At 38.0% G+C, this 10,921-nt stretch overlaps 1 pseudogene; it reads left to right on the forward strand.

The window, feature by feature from the left end:
* The first annotated feature begins 1,351 nt into the window (after nt 1-1,351).
* LOC133722987 (uncharacterized) lies at nt 1,352-10,222 on the forward strand (annotated as a pseudogene).
* The last annotated feature ends 699 nt before the right edge of the window (nt 10,223-10,921 follow it).

Genomic DNA, 10,921 nt, shown 5'->3' on the forward strand with positions numbered 1-10,921 from the left:
TCAATTTTAACGGGTTTTAACAGGATATTTAACGACAGTGAGTGAGTTTACGATATTTTTAAAAAATCAGTAAGTTAAATGTTGTATAAGTTCAAACATAATGACTTTTTGATAGGCCTGGGCATTTTAGCCCAAAAGCCCGAAAGCCCGGATTGGACCGATCCGGACCGTTGGGTCCGGGCCGGGCTTTGAGAAAAAAAAAACACAAAAAAATAAAACCCGGACCGTTTGAGTTTTAACGGGCCGGTCCCGGGCCCTAGAATCCATAAACCTCAAAGGCCCGAAAAGCCCATTCAATTTTATCCCTATATTCTCTTTCAGTTTTATCCCCATACCTTTGATTTTTTCCCATTTTTTCCCCCAATCCCTTCTACTTTAGTTTCAAAAAACCTTAGAAGTTAGAACCTTAATTCTTAAATTTTCAGATTTCAATCTCCTTCGTCGAACCCAGCCTTCAATCCTCTTCATGTCTTTGTCGAAAATCTAATTTCCCAATCCTATCCTAAACCCCAAGCCTCGTTTCAGAATCAAACATCACAAAAAAATAAAGATCTCAGCCCTCCTTCAATATGAACCCCTTTCTCAGCCTAAACCCGATGAATCCTAAATCCCATACCCAGTTCATCAAATCCATCCCTCATCAAATCTTATACCCAGCCTATCTCAGACTCTCAGTGACCAATTGCCTTCATTTAGATAGAACCCCTCAACCCCAGCCCTCCGAATCTCCTCTATCCCAAATTCTCAATCCAAATCCAACCTCCCAATTCCAAATCGAAAAATCCCATGGAAACAGAAACTCCCACTTAGGGACTTAGATGGTGCCAGCTTCCGGCCATTCTGAGGGAGGTGAGGCATATATATCTCTTCATTCAGCAAAGAGAAAGCAAAGCAGGAGAAAGAAATTTTTTTCTGGAAATTTTCCAGTTCTACCACCTATATTCCAGTTCTAAGACTTTGAACCCAAAAAGCCCGAAGGACCGGCCCGTATACTTTCTGTCCGGGCCTTCTCGGTCCCTGATTATTGGAATTGTGATTTCGGCCCGACCCGATCATTCCGGTCCCGGTCCCGGTCCCGGTCCCTGCAAAATCCATGTCGGGCTGGGACCACACCCAGGCCTACTTTTTGACAACCAGCCAAATTTTGAAATTATCATTGCCCCTACTTTGAGTAATGGCAAATACTTAGGTGGGGGTTTCCCCACCACGTGTCCCTACGGCAGGCCAATCAGGAGGAAGAATTTTTTTTGTCTTTTCCGAAAATACTCCTGATTCTTAAATATACAATACTCAAAACACCCCCTTGCTGGGAGGTGATTGGTCTGCCGTAGGGACACGTGGTGCGGGTGCCCCACGCAAGTTTCTCTCTTGAGTAATTGTGTGGCTCTTCTTGCCCGACGTCTGCCTTGTCAGTCAGCTACGTATTCTAGCCGCCACCTCCGATGTGGAAGTGAGTCGTGGTTAATCTCCAGACAAGGAAATGAGTCATGACTCATGGTCAACCTGAAGCCCAAACTACAAGACTTCAGAGTTCAGACGCAAACTGCTAGTATAATTGTTAACAACAGAGACACTGAAAATGTAATATAATAAGGAAGCGTAAAATCCCACTAATTGAAATCCAATAATACCCCGAAAATGTTATTGAAATCTTTGCTTCTCTTCCTCCTCTTCCAATTTTGCACTTGCAGGGACACCATCAGATGGAATGAACAACAATTGAAGGATGTTGATGGTGAAGTTTTGGCGTCCAAGGAAAGCAACTTTGAGTTGGGTTTCTTCAGCCCCGGCGATTCTAGCCACCGGTACGTTGGTATTTGGTATTCTCAATCTAAAATATCTGCAAAAACAGTGGTGTGGATCGCAAACAGAGACAGCCCCATCAATGATACCTCTGGAGTTCTCACAATGAACAGGTATGGGGAATTAGCTCTTTATGCTTATAACATGGAGAACATTCCTGTATGGTCTACAAATGTATCACAGTCGGTCCAAAACACAGACACCTTATATAGATATGTCCAGCTTTTAGATACTGGAAACTTAGTTCTGTTCCGGGATGGTAAAAATGGAAGCTTGATTTTATGGCAAAGTTTTGATTATCCTACAGATACTGTAATCCCAGGTATGAAATCTGGGTTGAGTTGGAAAAAAGGGCTAGATTGGGTTTTAACATCTTGGAAGTCACAAGATGACCCTGGAAAGGGGGACTATGCCTTTAGGGTCGATCCGAATCACAATGCTACTCCCCAATATTTTGTCTACAAAGGTTTCACTAAGTATTGGCGAATGGATGCAGGGCCATGGCCTAATTTTTTTAGTAATGCCAACGAAATGTATATTACCCTGCCTTATAAGAGCAATGCTATTTCGATACTAAAGTTGAAGGATTCCGGGTTATTACAGCACCTAATATGGAATGATGCTGACCATCAATGGGTGGAAATGTGGTCTTCGCCGAAATACCCTTGTGACTGGTATGGACATTGTGGTGCCAACAGCAAATGTAGGCCTGACAATATTAATTTATTTGAGTGTGAGTGTATTCCAGGGTATGAGCCAAAATCTGTAGATGGTTGGAATCGGAGAGATGGAACAGATGGATGTGTGAGTAAACGAGTAAGAGTGTCCAAGTGTAGGAATGGAGAAGGGTTTGTGAAGGTGGCAAGGGTAAAAGATCCAGACACATCGAATGTAGCAAGGTTGAGAACAAGTATGAGTGCCAAAGAGTGTGAGCAGGAGTGCTTGAAAAATTGTTCTTGCACGGCGTATATGAGCATTACACTGGAAAGGGTTGCCAATTGCTTGACATGGTATGATGACTTGATGGACATGTTAGTTTACACAGGGGCCGGACGAGATCTATATGTTCGTGTGGATAAAATTTCATTAGGTACTACTTTGCTTGCCAATGGAAATTTCAATTACTAATTTTGAGAATTAAAAGAATCTGTCTAGTTTACATAACTGGTTTTGGTGTTCAAGTATGTAGGTTCTCTTTGTAAGCCTTTCTAATTTTCGTCTCACCCTTATATGCAGCTGAGGCCAGAAACTCACAAGGTTTCTTCAGGAGTGGCAAGGTCCTTATTCCAATACTAACGGCTCTGGTGGCACTACTACTAATCATTATGCTTGCCTTGTGGTTGCTTAAGAAAAAGAGGAAGACAAGAGGTATGAGAAGAACTCATCTATTATGAAATGATGAACTGTTTTAGTTACCTCAAACCCCGTAAACACATATCTGATCTGATTTTATAGTCATTTTGCTAATGTAGTTTTAATAGTGAAGATCAAATGATTGAGCGACTAACTTTTTGTCTTTTTCATTTGTTTGTTTGTTTTTTTTTTTGTTTCTGTTATTTTTTATTAATTTATGATGGCAAAGACTATTTGGATGCGGAGGAACTTGAGGAAAGTAAGAGACACCCGGAATTGCAATTTTTCGATCTTAACACACTAATAGCAGCCACAGACAACTTCTCTGATGCCAATAAACTTGGCCAAGGTGGTTTTGGCAGTGTTTATAAGGTAATTAACCCCATATCCAGGTAGCTTATTGTTTCTTAGTGTAGCTACTCCTCAAAAGTTTTATCTGTGAAAGCTCTATATGAATATTGAACCATAACTTCAGGGCGAGTTACCAAACGAACAAAAAGTTGCTATAAAAAGATTGTCCAGAACTTCAGGACAGGGAATTGAAGAATTCAAAAACGAAGTTGCACTAATAGCCAGACTTCAACACAGGAATCTTGTGAAACTTTTAGGCTGCTGTATAAAGAGAGAAGAAAGGATATTGGTTCTGGAATACATGCCGAACAAAAGCTTGGACTCCTTTCTTTTTGGTATGTTATTAAGAAGAATCCTTTCTTTTTGAGTTTTTGGTATGTTATTAAGAAAACTTTGATTTGTTTATGCCTTATCTAAAATAAGTAGCCTCTAACCAACATATCCATCAATATAAGTTCCAAACTTCCAATTCCCTTGATGTAGATAACACAAGGAGGTCACTCTTAAATTGGGAAAAGCGTTTTGAAATTATCAATGGGGTTGCTCGTGGGGTTCTATATCTTCATCGGGACTCAAGATTGAGAGTTATCCACAGGGATCTGAAAACCAGTAATGTCCTTTTAGATGCCGACTTAGACCCAAAAATTTCTGATTTCGGCATGGCAAGAATATTTCAAGGGGACCAACTCCTAGAGAAGACAAACAGAGTTGTCGGAACATAGTAAGAATCATAATAGCATTGGTACATTAATCGATTTAATTAGCAAACTGTCACTTTCATATTCATTTACTTGTCTTTGGTTAAAGATTGTAATATGTCATTTTGTTCATGTCCAGCGGCTACATGTCACCAGAATATGCAGTATTTGGGAGATTTTCTACGAAATCGGATGTGTTTAGTTTTGGGATCATACTATTGGAGATTGTTAGTGGCAAGAGAAACAATGGTTCTTATGAGATGCATTATTCCATAAACTTGATAGGACATGTAAGTAACACAAAGTTTGCTTATAATGTTTCCTTGATTTGGATTACATATTGGTACCTTTACCGAAACTTTGAACAACAGGTATGGCAACTTTGGGTAGAAGACAGAGTCTTGGAAATTGTGGATTCATCACTAGAGATTTATCAGCTTGATGAAGTCTTGAGATGCATTCAAGTGGGGCTTTTGTGCGTGCAAGAAGATTTGAAGGACCGACCAGCCATGTCAGCCGTCGTGTTCATGTTGAGTGGTGAAACATCTCTTCCATCTCCTAAGCAGCCTGCATTTGTCTTCAGAACAAGTTCCAGCATTGTTGATGATCCCTTCATTCCAAATGAATCATATTCTAGTAATAGTTTGACAATAACTAACATGGAAGCTCGATAATTATATGAAGTAGTGTTCACCTAATCACCAAAAATTTCATAGTCACCTACCATTTGAATTAAATTCTGTGGTTGAAATTAAAATATTTTAAAACACTTTCATTTAATCTCAATTTTTGAGTTTAAATCTAATAGGAGGTGATCATGAAATGAAATTTATGATCAACGGTGACTAAGTGAACATCATAATGATATGGAGCTCTTGTTTATTCTTAATTTACATAATTTCTTTTATGTTATCTACTTCACCACTGATTTAGGATACAAGCATATAAGAATTTATTGTATGTGCGGACTTTGAAATTAAATGAATATTTCATTCCTTTGTCAACAAAAATCCATACCATTTTTTTTTTTTTTTAAAGTTGGAGTTGTATTACACTCTGGCAATAGAAACTAATAAAAAAGAGATTTGTACAGATAATTGTGTAGTTATTTTTTCTTTCTTTTTGTTTTGAGGGGAGGAGATCATCCATCCCCAATTTTCCTATCCAAAACCTGTCCCACCAATCATATTCCGCCACATATTTATTTACTAACTGCAACATAACGCTGTTTACGTCCCTCAAAAATAATGTAAAAAAAATGCAAAAAGCTTAATTTTTTTCCTGAACTCTTTCTCTCTCTCCTCCTTCCTCATCAAAATCCAGAAACTGCTATCCAAATGGAGTTTCTTCTCAGCAAACCCATGCTAAATTTCCCAAACTCCTTTGACTAAATCCAAAATTTTGATTTTGAATTGTGTATTCTATCTTTTAGCTTAGTTGGAGAAAGAGTGTTAAATTAACATTTGACTTCGGTGACTATAGGAAATTGGATACAAAATACTTGCTTTGAAAATATGAGATCAGAATCCTGGAAGCTGCAATTCAATCTCTTCTTTTTTCTTCAATTTGCTCAAAGTTTTAATGAAACATGTATGTCATGGATGGTGGCTCTGTGTGTGGGGACCGGGAAGAAGAGGTATGAGTATGTGTCAAAATATATTATTTTTCTTTAATATAATATATATAAATATAAATATATATATATATATATATATATATATATATATATATATATATATATATATGCTGTTAGTAAAGTTAACAGAGTTAAAGAAAAAATAGGGGTGGGCATTTTGTACCGAAAATGCGGTTACCGACCCGAACCGCACCGAACTAAAACGGTTTCGTTTTATGATCACACCGCACCGAACCGTATAAAAGCGGTTCGGTTGCGGTTTCGGGTCATAAACCGCCCGGTTTAAACTGACCCACACCGAATTTATTTTAATTACATTTTATTTATTTATTATTTCTCTATTGATGGAAATGTTGGTTTTCAATATATAAGAAATCCATTTTTGATTAGGTTTTCAGGTTGTAATAAGTTGCTATGTTTGCTTGATCATTGATATATACATATATATATATATATACATATATATATATATATATATATATATATGTGTGTGTGTGTGTGTGTGTGTGTGTGTAATAAGTTGCTATGGTCTTTCTGCAAGTTGTTTGATATTTGGGTGACATTTGCCGATTTGTGTGGACTCTAAAATTTATTTATGCCTTATTGAAATTGTTAGGTAAAAATAAGCCTGATTTTGGCATTCTCTTTCTAGTTGAAATTAATAAATCATTCTAAACCGAAACCGACCCGCACCGCACCAAAAAATGGTGTAACCGAAATAATCGGTTCAGCCCTTTTGTAATGCGGTTGCGGTTTGATATATAGGCCAACCGAAAAAAACGGTTTGGGCCTAGAACCGAACCGCACCGCGCCCACCCCTAAGAAAAATAGTACCCATACATGTGTCTATCTACGATACAATCTTTCAACGCATGCGTTGAATCTTGGACAAATTGGATGGTTTCTATATGTGAAACTAAAAATCATCATTTCATGTCACCATCGATGACACAAGTCAAGTCAAAGCTTCAGTTGAATTAGATGAGAATGCGTGTAAAGTGAAGTAGAAGAATTGTCTAGAACAGCTCAAATAGAGAGAATCCCACCCTACTCACATACAAAAACGGCGTATGAAAAAGGACCTCTGGTCATTTTTTATATTCACACATAGCCAGATTGCAAATGCCCTGAAAATGCTGTTGAAATCTCTGCTTCTCTTCCTCCTCTTCCAAGTTTGCACTTCCAGGGACACCTTGAGATCGAACGAAGTACTGAAGGATGATGATGGTGGACTTCTGGTGTCCAAAGAAAGCAGCTTTGAGTTGGGTTTCTTCAGTCCTGGAAATTCTAGCAACCGCTATGTTGGGATTTGGTATTCTCAATCTAAAGTATCTGAAAAAACAGTGGTGTGGATCGCAAACAGAGACAACCCCATCAATGACACCTCTGGAGTTTTCACCATAAACAGGTATGGAGAGCTAGTCCTTTATGCTTATAACATGGAGACCAGTCCTATATGGTCTGCAGATGTGTCTCATTCAGTCAAAAACACCAGCACCTTATCTGCATATGTACAGCTTTTGGATACAGGAAACTTAGTTATGTTCCAGAATGATAGAGACGGAATCTTTGTATGGCAAAGTTTTGATTATCCTACAGATACTTTAATCCCTGGTATGAAAGTTGGGATGAATCGGAAAACTGGGCTAGAATGGGTTTTAACATCTTGGAAGTCACAAGATGACCCTGAAACTGGGGACTATACCTTTAGGCTTCATAATTGGAGCCACATTGTCACGCCCCAGTATTTTATTTATAAAGGTTTGTCTAAGTATTGGCGAGGTGATACAGAGCCTTGGCCTAATTCGATCCGAAATGCAGAGGAAATGTCTTTTTTCCTTACCTATAACACCAATAAACTTACAATAATGAAGTTGATGTTTTCTGGGCTACATCAGCATTTGGTATGGAGTGATGCTGACCATCAATGGAAGGAGTTGTGGTCTTCACCGAAATACAGGTGTGACTGGTATGGACATTGTGGTGCCAACAGCAAATGTAGCCTTGACAGTGGTAATCTGTTCGAGTGTGAGTGTCTACCGGGGTATGAACCAAAATCTATAAATGGTTGGAATGGGAGAGATGGGTCAGATGGATGTGTGAGTAAACGAGTCAAAGTGTCAAAGTGTAGAAATGGAGAAGGGTTTGTGAAGGTGGAAAGGGTGAAAGATCCAGACGCATCGAGAGCAGCATTGTTGAAAACAGGTATGACTACCAAAGAGTGTGAGCAGGACTGCCTAAGAAATTGTTCTTGCACGGCATATATGACCAAAAAGGTTGAAGGGGTTATTAATTGCTTAACATGGTATGATGACTTGATGGACATTTTGGTTTACACAGAGGCCGGACGAGATCTGTATGTTCGTGTGGATAAAATTGAGTTAGGTACTATATTTTTTGCCAACGAAAGTTTCAAATATTTTGTGATCGAGTTCTCTTTACTGGACTAGGTTTTGTGTCCATGTAAGTTCCCTTTGTTCTGCTTTTCTGATCTTGAGTCTCCCTCTTACATGTAGCTGAGAATGCCGCAAACTCACAAGGATTCTTCAGGAGGGGCATGCTTATTGTTCCAATACTGTTTGCTCTGCTGGCCCTAGTACTAATAAATGTGCTTGCCTGTTGGTTGCTTAAGAAAAAAGGGAAGACAAAAGGTATGAGAAGCACTCATCTGCTCTGAAATGATGAACTGTGTTAAATATCCCAAAGATGATAACACCTTTCTGGCTTGTAAATCATATCAAAATACTTCACTTGAACATGTTCTGTTTCATAGTCATTTTGTTAATGCAGTTAGAACAGAGAGGATGAAATGATACAGAAATAAGTTATTTTTTCTTTATCTAATTATGTATTAATGTTTTTGTGATGGCAAGTCTTTGTGGAGGTGGATGAACTTGAGGAAAGCAAGAGACACCCGGAATTGCAGTTTTTCGATCTGAACACACTAGTAGCAGCCACAGATAATTTCTCTGATGTTAATAAACTTGGCGAAGGTGGTTTTGGTGGTGTTTATAAGGTAAGCCCAAAATTTAGATGTCCTAAACAGCAGAAGTTACCTTTTTTCGGTTTCTTGAGGGTCTGATGGCTTTCTTTACTATCCTACTATGTTATTAACGGTATTGATGCTCCTCAAAAGTGATGACTATGAAAGCTTAATTTTAGTATTGAATTATATTTCAGGGTGAGTTACCAAATGGACAGAAGGTTGCTGTAAAAAGGCTGTCTAGCAGCTCAGGACAAGGGGTTGGTGAATTCAAAAATGAAGTTGAACTGATAGCAGGACTTCAACACAGGAATCTTGTGAAGCTTTTAGGTTGCTGTATAAAGGGAGGAGAAAGGATGCTAGTCCTCGAATATATGCCGAACAAAAGCTTGGACTCATTTCTTTTTGGTATTTCTATTTTCTAAAGGAAATTTTCACTTGTTTTTGGAGCTTTGTATCTACATGTTCCTAAACATTTACACTAGTTCAATTCATTTGATACAGATGACACAAGAAGGTCCTTCTTAGATTGGGGAAGGCGTTTTGAAATTATCAATGGGGTTGCTCGTGGGCTTTTGTATCTTCACCAAGACTCGAGATTAAGGATTATTCATAGGGATCTAAAAACCAGCAATATTCTTCTAGATGATGAGATGACCCCAAAAATCTCAGATTTCGGCATGGCAAGAATATTCCATGGGGACCAACTTTAGGATAACACAAAGAAAGTTGTTGGAACATAGTAAGAACCCTACTTACACTAGCACATTTATGAAATAAATCACCAAATTGTCACATTCATAATCATTGGCTGTAACATTTTCTTTTGTTCATATGCAGTGGCTACATGTCACCAGAGTATGCAGTGTTTGGGAGATTCTCTACGAAATTGGATGTGTTCAGTTTTGGGATTATACTATTGGAGATTGTTAGTGGCAAGAGAAACAATGGTTCTTATGAGGAGAATTACTCCATGAACCTGATAGGACATGTAAGTAACAAAATTTGCTTCCGATAGACCCTTTGTTACCTTCTTATTCATCCCCCTTTCTCAGATGATAGTTTGAACTATAGGTTTGGCATGTGTGGAAAGAAGGAATAGCCTTAGATATTGTGGATTCATCGCTACAATCATATAAGCATGATGAAGTCTTGAGATGCATTCAAGTTGGACTGTTGTGCGTGCAAGAAGATTCCAAGGACCGGCCAGCCATGTCATCCGTTGTGTTCATGTTGAGTGGTGAGGCATCTCTTCCATCTCCTAAGCAGCCTGCATTTGTCTTCAGAAGAAATTCCAGCAGTGCTGCTGATTCAAAAGAATTGCATTCTATTAACGACTTAACAATAACTATTGTGGGAGCTCGATAATGAGGCAAACTCTTTTTTTATCCCTAATTTACAATTTTACACCATTTTTCTTTATATTGTGTTACACTCAGACAACAAGCATTAATTCAAGAAAGTAATCAAAAAGAGGCTTATGCACACGACCCTTTCTGGTGTATTCGTACTCCGTTGCGATTGCTGTTGGGGATTTGACAAAGGCTAACAGAGATATTTTAATATTCTTACTATCTTGGTTAAGACTGTGAAGTGAGAAATTTTGTTTACACATGCCTAATTACTTCATAGTTCGTACACACCCCTAAAGTATTTTTGTCTGACTTTTCCCTCTAAGTTCCTGCTATGCCTCTGTATTTTATTAGCCACACCAAGGCGCTCTTGAACTCAACCCAGCAACCAAGATATTTGGCTGCACAAGAGGATTACAAACTAACAATTATACATGTATACAGTGATTTTTATCACCACTAGGGTAAAAACTTTCTTGCACCGGACAGAATGATACTCAACTTTCAAAAGTGATCAAAGAGGTACCTAGACTTATAAAAATTGATCAATTTCATACATACGCAGTGGCGGAGCTAGAAATTGATCTCTACTGGGGCACTCGAAAGTTTTTAAAAAAATAAAATTGAAACTTAGAATATATTAAAATTTTAATAAAAATAAAAAATTAGAAATATCAATATTTTTATTTTTAAATTACATATTTTCAATTACATGAAAGGATAGTGTTAATGTTTTTGTGTTGAG

The sequence above is a fragment of the Rosa rugosa genome, chromosome 7, assembly GCF_958449725.1.
Source record: "Rosa rugosa chromosome 7, drRosRugo1.1, whole genome shotgun sequence".
Taxonomy (NCBI): domain Eukaryota; kingdom Viridiplantae; phylum Streptophyta; class Magnoliopsida; order Rosales; family Rosaceae; genus Rosa; species Rosa rugosa.